General features: G+C 37.9%; 1 long non-coding RNA gene across 1 annotated transcript in view; it reads right to left on the bottom strand.

Annotated features, from left to right (window-relative positions):
- The window catches only part of LOC127490541 (uncharacterized), a 428986-nt gene that overhangs the window by 186808 nt on the left and 216960 nt on the right, over positions 1 to 25218 (bottom strand). The window contains exon 2 of the long non-coding RNA XR_011389431.1: positions 3426 to 3506. This is a non-coding gene — a long non-coding RNA (uncharacterized lncRNA). The remainder of the gene's footprint in view (positions 1 to 3425; positions 3507 to 25218) is intronic.

Raw genomic sequence — 25218 nt, 5'->3', positions numbered from 1 at the left:
GACTCTCCTCTTTTTTTTTTTTAATTGTACTTATAAAAATCTTATTTAAGTTATACAAGTTTCATGTATTTCACATATACAGACTTTGGAACATGAGTCTAATCATGGATTGGGAATAAGACACATTTGGGATTCATTTTTGCATAGACCACCTGTGTTTTCCTGTTCCTACCAAGGTGACCGGGGTAACTCATTTAAACCCCCTTGGCTTTATTTTCATCATGTATAAAAGGAGAGAGACTAGATCTCTTTTGAAGTTTCCTTTTGGAGTTAATTTTCTTTTTTTCCTGGTCTCATATAGAATGGTGAGTTATAATTATGCCTTTCTAAACTAGTCTCCATAACCGGAGACTACCCTACCTCACCCCTGGCCTCACTACACTGCAGCGCTCTAGCCAGCCACAGCAGAATTCTGCAACTGCGTGTTTCACATCCTTGGCAGGTCTAGCTTCCTCCACCTTGATCATCAAGGTTTCCCCAAAGGTAGATTGTAAGCCTTGGGTTTGAGTACAAGTAGCCCATAGAGAAGTATAAGGGAAATGGTGGTAGGGAAGTGAGGAAGTGATCCAAGGAAAGACTATCAGCAGTAACGAGCACCTGATTAAGCAGCCCACTGGGGCCACTTGAGCTCAATTATTAATGAAGCACAGAAAAATAGTGTAGAACATGCTTTGGAGTCACCTTCATGAAGTCATGAAGACTAACAGAACTGGAACTAATTGCACAGCATACCTTAAAGCTTTGATGACAACTTTGCCAGAAAGTATTAATTCTGCACTTCAGTTCCACCATGTCTGAGGCCAGAGAGGCTTCCTTTTTTTAAAAAGATTTATTTATCTGAAAGGCAGAATTACAGAAAAAGGGGGAGGGGGAGAGGAGGAGGGAGAGGGATCTTGAATCCGATGGTTTACTCCTCAAATGGTTGTGTGGGGAGCAACTCGGACTAGACTAAGTTACTGGAATTAAGACTTATTCTATGCATCTGCTCTCCCACAATATGGCGCTGGGAGAGGAGGAAACAGCTTTTACACAGCTGCCTCCGGTTCGACCAGTAACCTGCAGGAGCTGATCCTGCTCCTGATTGGAGGAGAGCAGCGTACTCGGCGTGTGGGTAGCAGAGTTGGGATTGGTGGAAGAGGACTATAAAGGAGGAGAGAGACAACATGCACCAGGAACATCTATCTGAAGGAACATCTGAGCAGCCCCCGAGCGAGCCGGCCGGCGGTGTGCCGCTCCCCTGCGGAAGTGGGGAAAGTAGCAGGGGGAACCGCCCTTCCACGGAGGTGGAAGGACGGTAGCCAACCCAGGAAGAACCAGCAGCAAACCCGGGAAGGGCCGAGCAGACAAAAGAACAGCGCAGGGTCCTGTGTGGTTCCTCCGCGAAGAGGGGGAGCGACATGGTTGCAATGGCCAGGGCTGGGCCAGGCTGAAGCCAGGAGACAGGAGCTTCTTCCAGGTCTTGCATGTGAGTGCAAGGGCTCAAGGGCTTGGTTCATGTTCTGTGGCTTTACCAGGCACATTAGCAGGGAGTAAATAGGAAGTGGAGCATCCAAGACTGGAACTGGCACCCATATGGGATGCCAGCATTGCAGGTGGTGACTTCACCCATTATGCCACAATGCTGGCCCCACAGCCTTCCTTCTTTTTAAAAAATTTTTTTTCTTCTATTTATTTGAAAGGGAGGTGGGGAGACAGAGAGAGAGAGAGAGAGAGTGAGAGAGAGATCCATTTTCCATCCCCTGGTTCATTCTACAAATGCTTGCAACAATCAGGGCTGAGTCAGATCAAAGCCAGGAGCCTAAAAATCAGTCTGGGTTTCACATAGGGGTGGCAATGATCCAAATACTTGAGCCATCACCTGCTGCTTCTGAGGGTGTGCCTTAGCATTAACCTTGATGGAAAGCAAAGGAGCTGGGACTCAGATCACGTTTTCTTATATGGGCTGCATCCATCCCAAGCCAAGAGTCTAACCCAGTCCTCCTCCTTGGTTTTTGATTCATAAAAAGCCCATGAAGACAGACAGGTAATGGCAGGTGGAAATTGGTCTGAACCAACTGATGTGTTCCAATCCCATGAGATACATACAGCATAATGACAATGTTTCCTCTGCTGTGTAGAACAGAATCTTCCCCTCAACCATCATCTCTCTTTAATGTTGTATATTTCTTTATATTTCTCACCAATATCTACTGTTATGCACACTCATTTAGGTCTTCTGATAGGCAGTACATGGTAACATTTGAAGGTTAAACTCCAAAGCCAGGCTGCCCACTTTGGAGCCCCAGCCCAGTAGACTATAGAAACATGCCCAGTGCACTGTTAAAGATTTAAATGAGTGCTTTCATATGAACAGTACCTGGCATATAGTATGCATTTTATCAGTCCTCATAGTTGTTACTTGTATCCTGCCTATCTTCCCAAAAGAATGAGATCAAACATTTTTTCAATCTGTTCATGATTGTTCTTCAGAGCCTAGCAAAGCAGCATAACAGACACCCAATGCATATTTGCTTAATGACACCATGAATGCCTGCCTAAGTATGCATTCTTACTTCACATTCCACCAAAAAGTACACCTTCAAATAGTTGATTTCCATTTTGTATTTGCTTCCCAAGACTGAGTTCCAAAGTCTCCTGTTTGCTAGGAATCCTGCTCTGATTTCCTGCTTTTCCTCCAAACTGCCCAGCAGCCCCACCTCTGCACCTCATCCATCACGCCTTTATCATGCCCTATTGTAATTATTTGCTTACTTGTGATTTCCTTGTGGGCAGAGAAATGTTTTGTATTTGGGTTTTTTTCCTTAAGAACTCGACTAAGTACCAGGTGCTCAATAAATATTTGTGGAATGAATGAATAAATTTACCCAGCTAATCATTTTAATACATGGCAGCTAATCCTCCAAATCCTGCCTAGATCGCCCTCTGGTGTTAAAGGGTAAACAACTTGGGATCTTCTAAAGAGCAATGCCATTCTTCCCCACAAAAGATGAGAAACTGAAACGAAAGGACTAGCATTTTGTGTGCCTCGGAATTGGTGCAGAACCGCTGACTTCAGAATAGATGTCACAAAACATGTCCTATTTGGCAATATACTGAGGTAAAGAGATGGAAAATAACCTTCCATGAGAGAGTGAGAAAGTACACAGCTCTTTTCCAGGAGGTCTCTTATTTCACAAGGATAACAAAATTTGCATTTCCCTGTTTGCCTGACCAAAAGCCAGAAATGATAGTTCAAAAAACTCTAGGACAGAATCATCTTGACTCTAAATACTGTCTTTTTTGTTTGTTTAAAACTTTTGGTTATTGTTGCTCTGCATTTCCAATTAATTAATTCAAGCATCAAAGCATGACTCTAAATTGCACACCTATATTTGGTGAAATTAAAAGCAAACAGCACAGTTCTATACATGTCAGATGTATGTTACCTGTATCTCAAGACGCTGCAAGTGAAACCAGCCGTTACAAAGTCTCCCTGGAATTCAACACCCGGAGAACATCACAGTGAACTAGGAGAGACAAAAGTTATCAAACTTGGTACAAATTCTTTTAAATCTCCTTATATCTGTGATTTAACTAAAAATGATTCCTTTCCCAGCAATCAGAGAGTTCAGTTAGTTGTTCATTTAAATACTTACAAAAAGCAAGAACACTGGTGTCAATCTTTAAAAAAAAAAAAAAGCAAGCGTTTTTCAAATGAGGCATCTCGAATGTTCTGATTATATTCACTATAGGAAAATGGATAATCCCCAATTTACTATGAAATGCTGCCTCTAGCTATTTTATTTCTAATTGGGATCCTTTGTGTATTCAGGTCTTGGAGGGTTATAGAAATTGTCTGATCTCCTCAATGACTATCCCTTATTTCACCCCCAGTTTCCTACAGCAACCTTCACTTTTTCTTTCTAGTTGTAATACTTCTTCATTATTTTCATATCCTCAGCCTCATTATAAATTCTTTTGGTATTTCTGTATGTCATACCAATCAACCCTGACACATTTCACCTAATTTTTTCTTCCAGCTTCTACATTCTGAGTAAGATGTAAAGATGGCCATATCTTACAATCCTCTAGGTAATCAGTTCCTTCACTGTTTTTCTTTTCTTTGTTTTTTTTTTCCCCTTTTTTTTCCTTCTTTCATTGTTTCTTCCATTCATCATTAAAACATAATGGTCACATTTTCCAAAATCAATATTTAATTTAATCTCTTAGCCAGCACATCAGGGCAGACAAAGACAATTTCTCTTTGCACCTTGAATTCCATTTTAAGCCACATTCATCCAAAATGTCACTTGTCTTCCCCAACGTTGAGCACTCTAATTATTGTTGCTTCACCAATGTTTTCAAAAGATATAAAAATAAAGAACTGGGCAGTAAGGGACAGTTTATTTGTTAGCTGCACGATCCCATCTGCTAAGGACATGGATATGCAGTGTATCTGTAGATTGCAAAAATGTGGTTCAAATGACAGATTTCAGTTTATGTTTCTATAAAGTAAAATAATTATTAACATGCTAGCAGAAAGTTCAACAAAATTAGAATGAATACAAATGAGATGTTTTCTTTGGGCTTTTAAAAACAAAATCTACTCATCTATGGTCTACCAACTTATTTTTCTGATGTGTCTCACATATAGTGACTCTTGCTGTAATGAAACTCTCTTCAATGTTTTTATTTATAAAACAATAGCCACTAAAATACATGAAATTTCATGGTTCAGTGATTGTCATCTACCAAGTCATATGAGATTGAATCATTCAAGGTTAAATAAAACACCTGCCTCCAAATACATATTACCTGAGGTTTCTCTGATTTCAATCACACAATCAGCCAGCTGACCTCAGAGATGGGAGGATAGATGATGAATAAGAAATATTTGCGACACTGACTCTGAACTCACTTAACTGTGTCAACAAAACATTATATAAATTTTTACAGTTTAAAAAGGGCCTTCCTAAACCAATAATATCTAAAATCACAAATTCTATTACTTTCAACACCTTGTAAGAAAACTCCAAATTGACCTTGATATGTTTTATGAGATTAAAAACTGAAATGGAAGCCAAACAAAAAAGAATCCATATGTAGATCCAAAGAAGACACAACAATAGAGCTTTTTTTAAAGGGCTGTTTAAATCCATTTCTTCTGAGATGGGTACGCTTTTGTATGCCCGATTTAAAGTGGAAGGGAGCAGTCCAGTACTTTACAATATAGATTCTGGGTAAATTTTTTGAATGAATCTATCGATGACAGGTATCTGCTGGTTAGCTACACTGAGGGCAAGGCAAAGAGATGAAATTTAAAGCAGTGCCATATTTACACAGTTGCAGCCACAGCCTTTGGTCTTTCCTCTCTGATCTCTACCCTGCCTCTTCACTCAGCACACTTGAAAGTTTGAATGTTTCTGGAGAACCAGACTCTGCACAACTTCCCGAAGATGCTGTTTATATTTCAGTCTACAGCTCCTGTAGTTCCCTATTCCCATTTCTTTCCATGCTGAAACTGTTAAAGGTTTTACAAGGGATGTGTCTTCTCTTTGATTCCACATTCTCCGAATTGAATTTAGTTGCTTCTAAGTACGGGGCTTGCATATTTTGGTTTCCAAACTGAGCTTAGCCAGTCTACTGCATACACCTGGCAATTATTATATATATATTCAATAAGCAGATATTAAACTAATATTAAATTAAAATTCAGGAATATAATTTGTCAACAAACACAAATGCATTTTACGGCTAAATGTGATTCATTATGGAAAGAATCAAACCTTGCAAATCTTAGCTCACAGAATAAACTCATAAAATAAAATACAGGATGCTTTAGTTTTGCTTTTTTTCTATAATAGACATAGGTTGTACCATGTGATTCTTATTATGGATATACATTCATAAAGCCAACTCAGTTAGGTACATATTTCTGCATCCTTCCAAGAAAAGGAAACAAAATGTCTAGAATAATAAAACAAGAAGTTAGTACATGTGGGACTGAAAGACTGACACTGACATCAAGGAAATCAAATTCTTTAACCTTGTGACCTCCCAAACCATGTGGGAGAACCAGAAGTAGTGATTTTATTTGTGAGTCAACTTGCCTCTCTTTAAATGTCAAAGAGAAAGTCTCCACACCATAACAGTTCCCAGGATGTGGTCGAATGAGTAGGACATGCCATGGGAGAACCCAAAAGAGACAATACCAGGACACCACAAAACTTCAGAACTTTTCAGTAGTTTATACCTGCACATCAATTTAATTTGTACTCAAAGATACTGATTTAAATAATGGAAGTGCTGTTTCAAATACAAAACAAAAATGAGATACAACCCAGCATACTACATGATAAAATTAAAATTGTACTTAGTCACAAATGTAATTTTACACTGATTTGTAGTTGTCTCCTTTATTTCTTACCTAAGTAGTGGCCAACACAATGGCACATCTTACACACTAAAAAGTTATTCATCTTGAAAAAGAAACTTTCACATAAAGTACATTCAAATCTAAGTTTGGAATATCTTCTGATCTCAAAGTCTGCTATTAAAAATTAAATATATCAGCTGGCGCCGCAGCTCACTAGGCTAATCCTCTGCCTTGCGGTGCCAGCACACCGGGTTCTAGTCCCGGTCGGGGCGCCGGATTCTGTCCCGGTTGCCCCTCTTCCAGGCCAGCTCTCTGCTGTGGCCAGGAAAGGCAGTGGAGGATGGCCCAAGTCCTTGGGCCCTGCACCCCATGGGAGACCAGGAGAAGTACCTGGCTCCTGCCATCGGATCAATGCAGTGCGCCGGCCGCAGCGCGCCGGCCATGGCGGCCATTGGAGGGTGAACCAACGGCAAAGGAAGACCTTTCTCTCTGTCTCTCTCTCACACTGTCCACTCTGCCTGTCAAAAAAATATATATATCATTTCCTGGCATGCAAATGTTACTGTCTAAAATATATAGGGCTGAGAGAAAAGAAGTCTTAAATACTGCACCGTATTGAGATTATATTCTCAAACTAACTAGATCATTCGCAAAATTCCATAGACACAGCTGAAAGTGAAATCTCGTCTGTGATAGTTTGCTTTACCCAGATGCAATTTTTAAAATGGTGCTTCCAACCTGGCACTGATAAAATGATATACAACAATTCTAGAACTTGATCAGTCCATGTATCAATGTACCATATCTAGAGAGACTTTGCTGATTGGAAAGTTAGTCTCTATGGCTACAGTCTCTCTCCACACACAAAGACACACAGACACACACATACACATACATGCACATATTTAGGTATGTCATCATAAAGTTTAATTTTTAGATATTTCCTTTCTCTTGAATTTCCTAGGGGTGAGACTTATAGAAACCCTTATGTATTAAAGATTGGAGTAAGATACACTAGATTTGAATCTCAGTTACATACATTTATCAGCATAAACATCTTAGGTATCCCCTTTATCATGTCATTCTGCATAATATGCATACTTTGCTATATTGACATAAGAAATGAATCACTTCTTTTTATGAAAAATAAACAAAACTGAATTGTAGATTACTGAACATGTGTAAATATTTTGTTTCATCCCACTAACTAGGCAGTGTTATTTTTTTCATTATTAGATCTTCTTTCATTATTTAGCCTTTTTCTCTTTCTTTCAGCTGTTCTTAATGCACACTCTTCCTCAAACATGTCAGATGATGTGACGAAAATAGTTTCTCCTTATTTTATTTATGTAGCTTGTCTTATATATACCATTTGGAATGTTAAAAGCTGGGACGCTAAACATGTTACATGTCCAGAAAAAAAAAAACCTGAAATCTTAAGTTGACCAATACCTCAAAAAAATTTTTTTGGCAGTCTTGAAGTTCTAGCTGATTTGATGCACACATAAGTAAGTGAATTGCAAATCTAGGCTAGAGTTTTCCAGAAGCACCAGCAATTCTGGCACTCTCAGACTTTTTACAGAGGAGTCAGAAATTGCAGTTTGTTCACTCCCTGTTCTCCCCAAGTCTTGAGTAAATTCTAGAGCATTTTGGATATTACCCCTACTCCTTCTGTTTATTTATATTTTCGTTTATTCATTCTATCAACAACCATTTTTGAAGAGACTTTTATGTGCCAATTACAGTGCTAAACAGATGAGAAATAACAGGCTTAGTCTTGAAATTGGCTAAAAGAGATAATAGTTTTGTGTAGAGAAATCCAACTGTTCAGTGTTATTGCTGAGTTGTTAAGGGATATAATGGGGCAATTAAGTGACATTATAGGAACTCTTAGTGGATGCCTAACTCAGTGCTGTGAGAGGCAAGAGGGAACTCCCTAAAGAAGTAGTACTTAAGAGGAGAGCTGTAGCAGAAGCAGGACAAAGTCAGGCAACCAGTTATATTTTCCTTCTACCTTCCACTATCTCCTCTCAAGAAGGAAGTGTTCTGGTACTGATGCAAGAGTTTTCTACCTAATCTTCTGCTATCTTCCTGAGTGATTTCAATGTCCTTCCAGAAGGCCGCTCCAACACAAATTTTTATTTCATTGCCTCAATACCAATGATATTTGCTGTCTTTCTTTGTCAAAATCCATGGACACAGCAATGACAAACTTCCTTTCTTCTGCCAAAATGTATTCCTTTTATTCATTCATTAAACCCTCTGTATATTTATGCTGTTTTTCTTTATTTTATTTTCATTGACAAAAAAATAGCTTCCCTGATTTAAAGTTTTTAGCTGTATCACTTTATGGCTTCTTCATCTCTGAAATCATTTTAAAATTTTTATTATTTTTTTAAAATCTTTCCCCCTGAACCATACAAACTCTTCAAGTCAAGGATTGAACAGTGAGTTACACACTGATGACTTCCAAACAGGCATTTCCAGTTGAGATTTAACCCTTGCATTATAGACCTAAATTTACGTACTTTCCTTAGATATTTCACCTGAACATTTCATCTGAGTCACTGGTGTTGCAGAGGGAACTGGTATAACTGACTTCATGAACTTCCTGTCTTCCCAACTTCACACAGCATCTTTTACAGATGGCATTGTTCTCTATATTTGAATGACGTCACTACAGACCTTGTTTTAATATTATACAGAGACCTATATAATAATCCTGTTTTAATATTATACAGAGACTTATATAATAATCCTTATTTTAATATTATATAGAGACTTTGTGTTTCTATGGGGGTGCAAACTGTTGAAATCTTAATACATACTAAACTGATCTTCTGTATATAAAGATAATTGAAAATGAATCTTGATGTGAATGGAAGGGGAGAGGGTGCGGGAAAGGGGAGGGTTGCGGGTGAGAGGGAAGTTATGGGGGCGGGGAGCCATTGTAATCCATAAGCTGTACTTTGGAAATTTATATTCATTAAATAATAGTTAAAAATATTATATAGAGATCTATATAATAATCCAGTCTTTTCCTTTTCTTCTACCACTTATACAGAATTAATGATCAACTTTTCCCAAGGCCCCCTATTTCATATATCTACAGGCCAACTTTTTCTCACCAGTTTGGCCACTATTCTTGGGTGGCCACCACTTGTTGTTAGTATTGCATCATTCTATCTGTAACAGAGTCCCTTTCCTCTTTATTCTATACCTTTATTGTAAGATAATTACAGTTTCCACAACCTTAACCTCTAGCTTTTTTACGTATCAGGAGAAATAATCTATGACTGTACTTAAAAATTTGTGGAAAAATTTCAAACAAAAATGAAGTTTATTTTGATGAAAAATGTATTTTTTAAATTCAGGCATAATTTTTCCAAGATGAGCATGTGTCTTGAACTTCTTTTAAAATAAAGATTTATTGGGGCCAGCACTGTGGCGCAGCGGGTTAAAGCCCCAGCCTGCAGTGCCGGCATCCCATATGGGCGCCAGTTCGAGAACCGGCTGCTCCACTTCCAATCCAGCTCTCTGCTGTGGCCTGGTAAAGCAGTAGAAGACGGCCCAAGTCCTTGGGCCACTGCACCCACATGGAAGACCTGGAAGAAGCTCCTGGCTCCTGGCTCCAGATCAGTGCAGCTCTGGCCATTGCAGCCAATTGGGGAGTGAACCATCAGATGGAAGACCTCTCTCTCTTTCTTTTTCTCTCTCTCTGCCTCCCCTCTCTCTGTGTAACTATGAATTTTAAATAAAAATAAATAAATCTTTAAAAAATTTTAAAAAAGAATTTATTTATTTTACTTGAAAGAGTTACAGAGTGAGAAGGAGAGACAGATAGAGAGATTTTCTATCTGCTAGTTCACTCCCCCAAATGGCTGAAATGGCCAAAGCAAGGCCAGGCCGAAGCCAAGAGCCAACAGATTCATCTAGGTTCTTTATGTGGGTACATGAGCCTAAGGACTTAAGCCATCTTCCACTGCTTTCCCAGGTGCATTCCCAGGGAGCTGGACTGGAAGAGGAGCAGCAACATGAACATGTGCCCATATGGGATGCTGGTATCAGAGTTGGCAGCCTAACCTGCTACGCCAAGACATTGGCCCCTGTTCCAGCTTTTAGTGTAAGGTAAAACAAATACAGCAAGCACACAAAAGAAAAGTGTTTGATGGATGAGTTGCTGACAAAGTGGAAAAAATGCTGCTTAGGATTCGCATATCCCATATTGAAGAACCTGGGTTTGAAACTCCACCTCTATCTTTTGACTCCAGTTTTCTGCTATTGCAAACTCTGGGAGGCAGCAGATGATAACTCAAGCACTGGGGTCTTTGTTACCAGTGGGAGAGCGGGGCTGAGTTCCGGGCTCTTGACTTCAGCTGACTTAGTCCCAGTTACTGCAGACATGTGAGGAGTCCGCAAGTAGCTGAAAGCTCTCTTTGTCTGTCTCTTTCTCTGTATGTGTGTTTTTCAAATAAATACATAGAAAAATATAAAAATTCATGGAAAATGGGGGAGGGGGAGCTGTGTGAATGAGGCAAAAATCCCAGTGACTACACTCAGAAATAGAACTAGAGTGGGCATTCCAATCCATGAAAAGGGCAACTGCCCAGTCTAGGCATGTGGCACAATGGTTGAAATACTTCTTGGACTACTTCTATCCCATATTGGTGTGCCTGGTTCAAGTCTTGACTATTCAGCTTCTGATCTAAAATCTTAATCCACACTTAGGGAGTCAGCAGATGACGTCTCAGGTAGCTACATGGAGGCCTGGTTTACGCTGAGGCTCCTAGCTTCTTCATGGCCTAAAGGACTGTAACAAAATGGATTTCTGCTGTCAGTCACCCGGACTGTGTTATAGCAGCCTGAGCAGAATGATGGTAAATGCGTTTTTACCCATAGTAGACTAAGGCGGATCATACGCACACTGAGAAACATAGGCTAATTCTGCTATTTTCTGAGATCAATAATCTGAAGAACAATATCTCAGAGGTACTACAATCCATTATTCCTACAACATCAGGAAAAGTCTGCTATATAGTACAAAGATGAATGATGGGCACCTGAGGGTGAGGAAGGAGAGAAGGAGGAGACAGAGGTTAAAAGGCCAATATATAGTTGGGAATTCTGGATCCAGTCATGTCAGAAGCCTCTGATACCCACTAGGTTTCTTAATTATACAAACAATTCCTGTACCCTTTTCCTCCCTCCTTATCTCTCTGTTCCTTGTCCTTTTTTCAACAGAATCATTTTTTATTATATGTAATGATTCTGTTTTAGCCAGGTCTTCCTTAAATACTCTCAGTAAGAACAAGCACAAAGAGATAATGAGCTCACAGGAGCAGAGCAGTAGGCAGTTACGTGGGAAGGATGGGGTGAGGGACTTCTCAGTGCATTCTTACATGATGTTTGGAACTGTCAAAGCAAGTTAAGACACGGGTGAAAGAATAAAGAAGCAAAGACTCTATTAAAATCAGACATTGTCTCTACAAAAAACATTTTTGATAGTTCTCTAAATATGCAACAAAATTATTTATTTAAATTACTTTAAGCCTACTTCTTTCAGCACGGTTATTAAAGAAAGAAAGCTGCTCTGTCAGCATTTTTAATACTGTTAATAACCCTCCATACCATGTAACATTCAATCTTTGTTAAGGCTACTAAATAATTGGTTTATTTGCATATTTATACAATGTTCACCTCATTATGGATCTTCAATGCATCCTTATTAATAGCATCAGTACCAAAAGAAGTAAAAAAATCACTGATTTACAAGTGACAATATAAACTGACAAAGACTTGTGGCACCTTTCTTTTAATTTCTAAGCCAAAGCTGAGATTCTGAGACAATCAACACAGTCTTTAGACTTCTCAAAAGATTTAAAAAGTCACAAACTACTGTTACAGTTAGTACTTCATAAGTGCTTATTACATGTACCACATGATTTTAAAAGCTTTAAATATTTTAAGTGATTCAATTCTTACAACTCCTCAATGAGTCAGTTTTTTTTTTTTTTTTAACTATTAAAGAAACTTAGGTGCAGGAAGTCAAAAATCTTGCAAAAGATCACAAGGGTGTAACCACGATTTGATTCTGAGCAACATGAAAATAAATTATTATAGCTACTCCACAGTGAGGCCTGGAAAGATAATCCATGGCATTTACTTTAATTTACAGCTGAGGAAATGAAGAACTGTGGAAACAATTGTCTAATAAAGGCTACATATGTAGGTAATGATTGAAATGTGACCAAACAGCAATCTTCAGATTTTCAGTTCTGAACTCCTTCCACTGTGTCTATAACAAAGTTCTTTGAACCAAAATACATGGTGACTTCAATCATCTAAGAACCTAAGCTTTTTTAACATCTTAAAGAAGCTTTGTAATGGTCAGCGTTGCTTCCTGAACAACATCTTCTAGAATTCTCTTTCTTCTTTCTTGTTAGAGTGTACCTCAGGGAAATTCTTCCAAGAGGCTTAGAGAATGGAAGCAAAAATAGCAGTTATTTCAGAGCTCACACACATTGTCACCAACATGTCAAGTGACCTCGCTGTTGTGGGGCTATAGCAGGGCCTGCAAGGACTCTGCATTTCCTTGGAGTATTCTTCAGTTTGTTAAGGTCCCGAGTCCTCGGTGTATTTAACTTCATGACAACAAACTCCAGCTTCTGCAGAGCACTTTTGACAAAAAATTTAGAGGAAATAAGATGCGGCTCAAATTTCAGTGTGATCTGATGGGATTGTGGGCTCCAGCTTCTGAAAACAGATTCCAGTTTACTCCGGATACCCATGACTTTATATGTGCTAGCCACAGCTGAAAGACTATGCAGCCACCCCTGCTCATCACTGCAGAATGGAGGTCATTCCTGGAGTGAGCAACATGAATTTGCACTTACTCATTTCAACCCAGTTACAGTCAATGCAGAGTACCCATTTTACTATGGAATAAACCAACAACTTGTACTCAAAATGGCACCATTTCCTGAAGGTTTAGGTAGTTAGTTTTTGCCAGGCTGATGCTAGTGGATCACTTCCATCATAGTAGGCACAACTCTTCAATATTACTGGAGTGGGCATTACTCCTGATATAAATTTGCCTACTTGTTTGCAATGCATCTCTTAAATGACAATCATGTATTTAGTGGTCAGCTTAATTACCACAGTCCACAAAGTATCACTTCTTTTTTTTTTTTAAGATTTTTATTTATTTATTTGAGAGGTAGTGTTACAGACAGAAAGAGAGACAGAAAGAAAGGTCTTCCATCTGCTGGTTCACTTCCCCAAATGGCCACAACAGCCAGAGCTGGGGTGATCCAAAGCCAGGAGCCAGGAGCCTCTTCTGTGCCTCCCATGCAAATGCAAGGGCCCAAGCACTTGGACCATCCTCCGTTGTCTTCCCAGGCCATAAGAAAAGAGCTGGATCAGAAGTGGAGCAGCTGGGACTCAAACTGGCACCCATATGGGATGCTGGCACCACAGACACAACCGTAGCCTACTATTCCACAGTATCAGCCCATAGCATCAATTCTGATCAGGAAATTAATTTCACAGCAGATGAAGTACAGTAAGAATCCACATTCATGGAATTGAGTAGTCTCACTATATAAACCATCATGCTAAAGTAGCCATCTTGTTCAAATGGTGGAACAGGCCTTTGAAGTGTTATGTCACGAAGCAGTTGGCTTCACATTACAGAACTAGAGCAAAGTTCTCCAGGATGCAGTATGTCCATTAAACCAGCATCTGATATACAATACTTATTCTCTAAACACTACAGTTCACATACACAAGAATCAAGGGGTGGAAATAAGAGTGGCTTTTCTAAAGAGTACCACTAGGATTCCACTAGGAAAGATTTTTTTTTTCTTTCCATCTCTACAGCATTAAGGTTCTGCTAGTCTAAAGATCTTAGTTACAAAGAAAGAATGCTCCTGCCAGGGAAACAACAATGACTCCTTTAAAATGGAAAATTAAGTTGCCACCATATCACTTTGGGCTCCTCATGTCTCTGGATCAAGGGGTAAAGGGGATCATTACTGTGCTGGATGGAGTGACTGATGCTGACCATCAAAGAAAAGTTGAATGGTGACTCACAATATGGGTAAGAGGACTCTAGAGGGTGGTCCTTAGTGCTCTCACATCCTGTGATTTGAGCAGATGGAAATCAGTATCAACCCAATTCTGGAAGGACTGCTACGAGGCCCTCACTTTAGTAAGGAAGCTTTGTGTCACCCTACAAAGAAAGGAACTAAGACCAGCTTGAGAAGGCATTATGAGGACAGAGGCGTTATAGAATGAACAGGGGGAGAAGTTGGCTATAAAAAAAAGCTTTGATCACATGGTCAGTGGTGGAAGCAAGATATTTAATTGTAAGAATTTATTTCATATTTTGGTATGAATGGTTGCACTGGTGCTAACAAAATATTTTTGCTTTCTTCCTCTGCCATGACCTTATTAAATATGATTCATAAATTGTAGTAAATTTTTTGTAAATATTTAAGTCACAAGAAATCCAACTTGAAGTATGAGTTGGGAGAACAATGAACATCATGTAAAGACAAAGTGGAGCTTGTGTCCTCTAAGGAGGAAAATAGAAGGTTATTCCTTGTTGTTCCTAGGAGAGATACATCAAGTTTCACAGAAATTTGACTTTGTCATTATCATGTATATCTAAGTGTAATTTAAGGAGATATTATTGAGTTTCAACTTGATAAGGTGAAGAATGTATTGACTCTATAATGTGTCACCTTTGCTACACTGAACTACATTTCCCAGATTCACCTTCTCTGTAGGGCAGATGAAGAGAGATTATCTTATCTCAATGTAAGGTAGGTGAAGAGAGATTCTTATAGGATATTTAGATGGGAAAGTACAGGAGCAGCTATTTTGTACCTCGAACACATTAGCAGTTCTCATTACTTACAAGGTTGGTGTGAGGCAGTAGGTGGATCTAAAACTAGTGCACCTCCCCTTGCATGGTTCTTTAGTTTTTCTGACTCTTGGGCCAGGTGTATGTGATTAGCTCCTACGTGAGCGCAGCCACATTTTGAAAACTTTCATACCATCATGGTAAGAGATAACAAAAAATGACTAGCATTTCAGTGTATGCTCCTTTGGCTTCACCTGTACTTGTGGGTTCCAGACTGCTTTTACTCTCCCTCACTTTGTATCCATCTTCCCTTCCCAATTACCTTCTCTGTGGAACTCAAGCTCTAGCATTGGGAAGCAAAGACCAGGGCCTTTGCAGACCTTTTATCAATTCTCTAAAACAGCATAAGGTCAAATTCTTGGAACAAAATCAATATCTATCTATCTATCTATCTATTTAATATATTTCTACCCATCTATCATCGATCTATTCCTTCCTTCCTCCCTCCTTTTTCTTCCTTTCTTCCATCCCTCACTCATTCCTTCTACTCATCCATCTATCCATCCACATTTCCATTTCCTAGTGATTCTGTTTCTCTGAATGAACTTTGACAAATGCAGATGGGCTATTAATAAACTGCATTAGGGGCCAGTGCTGTCGCATAGCAGGTAAAGCCGCCACCTGCAGTGCCAGCATCCCATATGAGTGCAGGTTTTTGAGTCCCAACTGCTCCATTTTTGATCCAGCTCTCTGCTATGGCCTGGGAAAGCAGTAGAAGATGGCCCAGATCCTTGGGCCCCTACACCTGTGTGGGAGATCCTGAAAAAGCTCCTGGCTCCTGGCTTCAGATGGGCACAGCTCCAGCCACTGCAGTCATCTGGGGGGTGAGCCAGCAGATGGAAGACCTCTCTCTCTTTGCCTCTGCCTCTCTGTAACTCTATCTTTCAAATAAATAAATAAATAATAATACTTTTTTAAAAAAGACTGCATTAAATCAAACTGCTCTCATGAAATACTTCTATAAATGGGTAATATGTAAAGAAAGGAAACATGTTACTGCCTAACATTACTATACTGAGCTATATCTAAAGTGCTCCATTTGAAAAGACTTTGGAAAACTCCCTACAGGGTCTGTAGATTTGAAAACTTGATTAAAATTGCCAATGATGTAAATTAATCCAGTTTAGGCAAACCATCTAGACACATAAAATATGTAAATATTGTCTAATGATACCATCACTTTTTTAATGGCACATATTTTGTAAAAATATGGATACAATGCAATTATATGAAATTAATATTATCATTAGGCCCATGTTATAGAATGGTGAAACTGAGGCTTAGAATTATAACTTTTCTCTCCAAATTACAAGCCATAAATAACAGGATACACCAAATCCAGGATATTTAATTTTGTATCCTTCTCATTTGTGTTCAAAATATTATATTATTATTCAGAGTAAATTAATTAGCTTTTCTGTGAGAACAAAATTTAACACTGCTCATAGCCTCAAGTCTAGAGGTCTATAATATGTATGCTTGGCAATTTTATTGTTGATATTATGATTATCATTATTAATATTTTTATCTGACAGCACTTAGCATGATTGCCCCATAATTAGCGGCATGTGTCTTGTCATGTCTGTCCAGTAATACAGTAAAAGCAGAACATTAGAGCACAGTGACTATGTAGTACATCAGTTATTTTCAATTAGGTTGGCTGGGCTCATCCACTTGCCAATCATATGTTCTACATAAAAGTAAGTTTTAAAAGCTTTGCTTCCCTCTGCTGTAAACTAGGCAGAAAAGTAATAGTTACCTTAGATACTACACTTGAATTTCATTTTTTAGGGCAAATGGTATCTACTAAAATGTTTTAAGAAGGAGAATACTTTCCATTCAACCTTCTTAAAGATTTCTCTGTCTTCTGTGTAAAGAATGGGAGAGCAGGAAAATAAGTGGCAGGTTATAGCACATCAATGGCAGAGGTGGTCTGAATTCTGACTAATACAGCACCAGTAGGCTAACAGTGCAGAGCCAGCATTCACAAAGTTGATTATAAATAAATAGTAAGAGAAGGAAGGCAGACTTCAAGCTTTCCGGATTGAGCGGTGGGGTAAATGACGTTTCTATAAATTGAGGTAAAGACGAGAAAGTATTATCTTTAGGCAAAGGGGAGAGTGGTGGTACAAAGCAGAGACAGACACAAGCTTTGTCACTTCTCCTGTCTTGGAGTATGGATTTAATGTCTTTGCTTTAGTTTTTTTACCTGTATTTCTTCAAGTCTGGTGTCTAGCCAATTAGGCTAATAAGCAAAATATTATGATAGGAATATTTAATAAATACTTATATATTTACAAAAGAATGCTTTCTATTGGATATCTATCATTAATTTCTTTCAGGTTCTAAATGGGAATATATTGTTAACAACCCAGTTCTATTTTTAAAATGTCATCCTTTTATCTAATACCTGTACAAAGTATCAGTTTCAAAGGATGGAGGTTTTGATAATTCTTCATGTGAATCACTGATTCATACTCTTTGTTTTATTTTTTTTAAATGTGCTTATTTATTTAAAAAACAGAGTGACAGGATGAGCACTGTGCTGTAGTGGGTTAAGTTACCATCTACAATGCCAGCTTCCCATATGGGCATAAGTTAGAGTCCTGGCTGCTACACTTCCTGTCCAGCTTCCTGTTAATATGCCCAAAAACACAGCAGAAGATGGCCCAAGTGCATTGGCCCCTGCCATGCAAGTGGGAGACCTGGATCAAGCTCCTGGCTCCTGGCTTTGGCCTGACCCAGCCTTGACTCATGTGGCCACTTGGGAGGTGAACCAGTGGATGGGAGATCTCTCTGTCTCTCCTTCTCTTTTTGTAACTCTGCCTTTTGAATAAATAAATGTTTTTGAAAAAAAAATAAAAGGCAGAACTCTAAATTGAAGCAACATCCAGGGTTGGGCTAGGCTGCTGCCAGGATCCACTAATGCCATCCTGGTCTTCCATGTAGGTGGCAGGGGCCCAAGGATTTGTTCTGTCTTCTACTGACTTCCTAGATGCATTAGCATGGAGCTGGATCAGAAGCAGAGCAGCTGGGATGCAAAAATGGCACTCTTTTAGAGGATACTGGAATTGCAAGCACTGCTTAATACAATGCAGGCCTCTCCACTCCTCAATTTACTTTCATTTTTCTTCAGTTTCCTTTTTAGTTCTTGCCCAAATTCTAAGCTATGATAACTTTTTCCTCTCTCTTATGTAGTTCTCTGTACTCCAACCATGCTGCAAAAAAAATGCCTTGCGATGTCCAAGGACTTGGGTTACTCCCATGTTTATAAGTAAAATGATTCTTTATAGCCTACAGAAAAATATTCAAGCTCCCTCATATATTTCAGAAATGACAAGCACTATGGTATGAAAAGAATATATAGAAATTGTTGTAAAATTAGCCTTAAAAATAAAGTCCATAGAATTATTTTGCATGAGGCAAAAATCAGCAAATAAAAATGAATAAATACAATATCAAGCACGAAGGTATAAGGATAAAACATGAAATATCACATTGTCTTTGGAAACAAATAGACTATTTTAGCATTGATCATGTGCTTTATTACAGTATTTAGCTCTTGAATAATTATTGGTTTATAGTTTCTTTGATGAGCTGGTAAGCATCTTGATGCCAAGGACTATGATGTTTATATTTATATAAACAGTTTCTGGATATGATAGGTGCTCAAGGAGCATACGTGGACAGGGTGAAGCACTGATTGACACCTGATAGCATTAGAAGATTTATATATCCAAAGACTGCTGCTGACATGTACATAGCATCAAACAGCTTGTAATTGTCTGGGTGATATTATTAATGCTATTGCCATTTGCTAAATGGAACACTGGTTCAGCTGAGATCCTCTTGTGCTGTTTTCTTCAGGGTGATGGGAACATTTGGAGTTTGTCAGCCAGCATGGAAAAATTTGTCATTGAACATAACCCTTTCTGGGTCATTCAGGTGTAGGTTAAAAAGAAAAATGACTGTAATGTTGGTGAAAGGTATGTTCACTTGGCAGCCCCTGCAATGAACTCAGTGTGCTGAAAGCAGAGTCTGCAAGCAACAGCCCTGAATCCTAGTTTCAAGGGACCCCTTTTCCCCCTTGCTCCTTGTTCCTAACCTAACATCCATCGTTAGGGGTGAAGTGGGAGTTTGGATCCCTGACTCCTTCAAACTCAGAATTATAGCCCAACTCCAAGTCAGGCTGTCAATTAATGCCAACTTATAGGGCTATGAGAAAAGATTTTACAGCTTCTTGGAAGCAGAGAGGAAAAACAAAGAAAGTGCAGTCAGTTTTCCTTTGGTTAATTTCTTAAGGCCCTCTGATTAGTAAACGATATTCTATCACAATGAAAGCTAAAGAAAAATATTCAAGGGCATCCAGTGTTCAGCATCCAGTTTGTGGGCAAGCTGTAAGAACGAAGCCTATAGACCAGTGTGTCTCAAATTTCAGTATGTGTTAGAATCATCCAGAAGGCTTCTTAAAGCGGAAATTGCTGGACAGCACCCCAGCACTTCTAACTCAGCTGGTTATTTGTGGTAGTTCCATCAAGTTCCCAGGAGGCTGATGATACTGATCAGTAGATCACAATTTATAAATCACTGCTATAAACCTTACTGGAAAGTGGGAGTTTTAAGATGAGTTGGCTCATCATTTGGTATAAACAGAGCAAATGTACTTTAACCATAAAAACAAACATGCAAAAAACTATAGAACGTAGTATTGAATCCAATATACTGAACTGAATGTCTAGGGCAAAACTGGCTTTTCAAAATCCACACATATTCTAGAAGAAAATGAGGAGGAGTAAGATGATAGGCATGCCTGACATTAAAGAACAGCTTATTCGTGCCTAATGCAATGGAGAATTTGTTTAAGAACAATTCACAAGCGTAGTAGTTTGACCCTTCACTGAATGGAGTTCATGAGGTCCTTAGCTATTGGCTGAATACGTGCAAATAAAGTACAGTAGGTGATAATAGAGGCAGGTGTCATGTAAAATAGTGACATACCCTCTACCCTTCTCAGAGATAAAGGATAAAGTATTTGGTCTAACCTTTTAAAAAGTTCATTTTAGTTCTTTTTGTGTATCCATGTTTCCACTTGAAGAAGCTAACTCAACTCTTGTTTAGCTACAAGTTATGTGAATGGATAACCTGATTTTAAAACATGATATGGTGGATTTATTCAAAGAAGATAGATGTAATTTTCACCAAAAATTCTCAGCTTTGGGATTTCAGGCCCCCAGAGGACATGTGGCAATGTCTAGAGACAGTTTGGATTGTCACAACTAGGGAGAGCTACTGGCCTCTGGTGGTAGCTACCAGGGACTCTGTTAAACACCCTACAGCACACAGGACAGCCCTCTGCAGCCAGGAATTATCAAGCTCAAGGTGCCAACAGTGCCAAGGAAGAGAAACCCTGATTTACATCAAGAAAATGAATTGAGTGAAGAAAATCTACTTCTTCACCTGGCTTGCCTCAGCTGTACAAGAAATATGATTAGACAGTTCAATAGGATCAGAAAAAAATCCTACCAGAAATGCTCACACAGCACTCCAATTGTGGGGTTACTAAATAGGCAGCTTGCAGCGTTACAACATGAAGTTAAATTCTAAAATTAAATGCACATCTGACACTGAGTATATTTTACTGATTTCTTAAAAAAAAAACTCAATTTAGAGGTTGGCATTGTAGCACAATGGGTTAAGTTGCCACAATGAAAGAATTTCTTAGCGGAGGGTCAATTCAAGTCCCAGCTACTCCACTTCTGATCCGGTTTCCTGCTAATGTTCCCAAGAAGACAGCAGAAGAATGCCTCACTGCTTGGGTCCAGCCACCCACAAGGGAGACCCAGATGAAGTTTCTGGTTTACAGCTTCAGCCTGGCCCAACCCTGGCTGTCACAGCCATCTGAGGAATGAACCAGAGCATGGAACATTTGGATCCCTCTCTCTCTGTCTCTGTACCTTTCAAATAAATAAATACATCATTTAAAATTCATTTTAATAGGTATTAATGATTGTCACATACAAAAGACTCCAATTGACTTGTATTACTTCCCACTGATGATGATGTTGATGGCTGCCCTCAACATGGTGCTGCCAGTACTGACAGTCCAAAATGCACAAAAGCAATCCTTCCGAATGTTACTCAAGCAATTCAAGTTTACTCGTCTTTTGTAATAATGTTGGCACATTAAAAATTACAAATACAGATTGCTCAAATGGATGCATTTTCAATAGACTTCTTAACAGAGGGTTTTTTTCTTTGCATGCTTCAGTGATAGTGATTCTTTTTATCAGTGAAAGTAAAAGTGAATCAATATTTATGTCATCCAAGAAATCTGACTAATGCTAGGAATTACTGAATAGGCAATTACATTTTAAATGCAAAATTTAACAAAATAGTGGTATAATGCAGAAAGCAAATGAAGTAGCAATACATTAAAACCAAGTACCTTTCAAGTCAACTATTTCAAAGCATTTTCACAACTCATTTTCAAAACCTCCTTCAAATAATCATAAACTCAAATTAAATAATAGAGTTAATGAAAGAAATAAATAATATTTTAAAGGTGTCTTTAACACTACATAAAGATATTTTAAAGGTATCTTTCGATGTAACATTCTTGGGTAGTTAATGACTGCAAACAGTGTAGTAGCTTTATTTAACTATGAATTTCATGGAACAATGGTAAAATGTATGTTCATGAGGAAATATGTCAAGTTCATTAAATCCTTAACATATCATAAATAACATTTTTAATAAAAGCCTACATACTTCTTCCTTATTTCAACTTGTAATATACATTTATTAATGTAAATTATCTCCTTTCCTATTATGGAACTGGGAAAAGTATGATTCAATAAAGTTATTACTATTTGAACTTACTTGGTTGTTATCATATTTAAATTAATATGATGAATTACTCTTAAAATTCAGCACAGAGCCTACATAAGTAACAGATACACACTGATGAGTCACACACTCCCATGTTTGATTTCACTTACATATGAATTTGTATGTGTAAATATGTAAATATTTATATGTGTAAATATTTCTATATTTCTATGACTGTATGGCTAACTGCTTGAATACGCTTGTCCCCCAAACTTATCCAAGAGTTTAATCCCCAAAGTCATATTCATGGTATCAAAGGAATGGAAACTGAATCTGTTGATGGTGCTTAGAGAATTGATAGGATTATATAAAGTCATTGAGGTGACCTCACCATTGAATCCACAGTAGCTTCATTAGGAAGAGGGAGACCAGACAGACACACAGAAAGACACATGTGCTTCCTGTGTCTTGTCACAATACCACCACGTTTGGTTCCTCAACCTTGTAACCACAAAATCATGAGTCAAATAAAAACTTTTTTCTTTTTAAAGGAGCCTACCTTGGATATTTTGTTACAGTCACAGAAAAGGGATTAAATACAGTATGTAAATCAGTATGTGCTTCTACACATTGATTCATATAAAATTGCACTATCTTTTACTGTTTGTATTATCTAGAAAAATATATATAATAAATTATATTTCACTTATGTAGGCATTCCAACAATAATATTTTCAATGCTTCTTCTGTGATAGGAACATGTTTAGGCATATACATTACCAAGTCCATGGTTTGCCCATAATTGTCATTGTTTTAGCCTTGAAATTTCCATCCCCCAAGAATCTCCTCAGTTCTGATCAGTTTAGGACAGTTAGTTACTCCTCAATACATTCAATTCCTGCTTTATTGGTTGTCTATGGGTTTCATTTCCACACAGTACTATGAATGTTCTCAAGAAAAAAGGGCAGAGATTTTAGAGCTAAGTTCAAATGGCTGAAAATTCTGAGCTCTTCCATTTATTAGTTCTATGATCTCAGACCATTAAATCTTTCAAAGCCATATACCTGACATGTAAAAACAGATAAAAAAAAGCTTCTCTTTCAGGGTGATGGTAAATATTGTTACATCTGTGAGATAAGTAACATGGTTAATGCCACATATTAGGAACTCAATAAACAATATCGTTATCGAAGTGCAAAATATCAAAATATTAGAAAGTTCTTCAACTATTTGATGGGGCAAAATGATACAAAATACTGAATAAAAAGTTTTTGAAAAGAGAAATATATAGAGAGGACTACATAACCTTTCACTCTATCTAGTCATACTGTTTTAAGTTTTGTAAATTATTGGATAGAACAGTAAAGAAAAAATTCATATGTAGGTTAGTTTACGAATCAAAAGCAATTCAAAATACATTGATCCAAATAATCCTGAAACTGAGTTCTGCAAAACCTTTGGACACAATTCTTTTTAAACTTTTGGTTCTAAATATCTAAATAATACATAGGAATTACAGCTGACTCAAAGTCATAGATTCGGAGTTCAGCTCTCAAGTTATTTATTCTTTTCAATATCCTCTGTGTTTATTTATTTTTCTCTTGCCTCCAAACCTTCAGTTTTCTGTTAGGAAATTGTCACAACTAAGTTTTTGTATTCTACCCAGACAGTCCATATCCCACTGATTCTAGGTTTACTCTCTTTCTAAATCCCCTAACCTTTCTCTGATCACATATCTAAACTCACCAAGATTTCACAGAGAAACACAGAAGCATAGCAAATGGCAGAGAAGGTAGTGGAACAGTTGAGCATTCATTACAAAGTCAGATGAGTTCTTTGTCATGTAAGGAGACAGGAGAGACTGGCATTAAAATACAGTTCATTAAAAGTGAATTTTAGTCTAGCCATTTACATTGCCAAAACATCTGGAGAGTATTCTAATTTACACCAGAGTGCCTTTGAAAGTATTTGGACTCCTAACTAAACACAAGGGAATTGGTAAATAATAGGCTTTGGGTTTTGTACTGAAGTGACGTATCTATTTATTTTTCAGAACTTTACCATATTTCAGTCTAGGTACTCTTCAACACAAACTCATTTATACTTTCAAAAGTATAATTTTTTTTTTTGCTCTTCAACTTTTACTCTATCATTCTGTTGGAATACTTATCATCAGATGACCCACAAAAATAAGTGGTTATGATAGTGAAAGCAAAATTTCCCCCCACAGATTTTTCACCCTTATCAAAACAGAGAGAAATAGCTCAAAAGGGGCAAATCTACATCCTAGTACATCCAATACAAGAGATAGCCACACCATAAGGGCCCCTTGCCTTACAAAGTTATTGCATTGCAGTGGTCATCAAAGACAGCATTCACATCTTCCTCTCCAACAGTTGAACTGGAATTGTTTATTTCCATAATTTATAATATCTTTGGTCTTCAAATTTTTATACCCTACAAAGAAATTTTCTATAGTTAAGTGTCAGGTCTTCAACTGCAACAAATCCTATGGTCACCGTAGGGTAGTGTGTGAGTAAATGGTCAGATATGTTCCAGTTTATAAGGAAATAATGACCCAGGGTGAAAGTAAAAAGGCCAAAGGCTGGTTCATATCCAGGCCTTTTGACTAGAAATATTTAATCTCTTTATTCTTCTAATACCTCGTTTTTTCACCAGGAACAAAACAAAACACAACACAACAACATCTTGCTAAGAGATCTAGCATTCTATTTCAAATTTTATTTAAACAATGAATATTTCCCTGGGCTATCAGTCAAGATAAATCAATCCTTCTTCTGTTTTCTCTCTTTGTATTACCTTTACTAATTTAAATCTGCCTCCGATGAAAGCAAAAGCTTCCCTCCAAAATTCCAAATTTGTCACATGTTTTAAATTGCAGACTTTGCCTATGATTTTACTATATAAACCCAAATGCCAACCTGCATGAGATTTGACATTCATCATAATACAGATGAAATTAAAAGATATAACTGCAAAGATTTCTTGGAAAATATAATTTACAGTTAAAAAATCTAAATTATGAGCTTTACTTCTCACCATAAGATCCACAAAGTCAAAACATTTATATAAGTAATAATACCAGCCT

The sequence above is a fragment of the Oryctolagus cuniculus genome, chromosome 6 (assembly GCF_964237555.1).
Source record: "Oryctolagus cuniculus chromosome 6, mOryCun1.1, whole genome shotgun sequence".
NCBI lineage: Eukaryota > Metazoa > Chordata > Mammalia > Lagomorpha > Leporidae > Oryctolagus > Oryctolagus cuniculus.
Note: the sequence above shows the minus strand (reverse complement) of the source record. Positions and strands in the feature narration are given on the sequence as shown.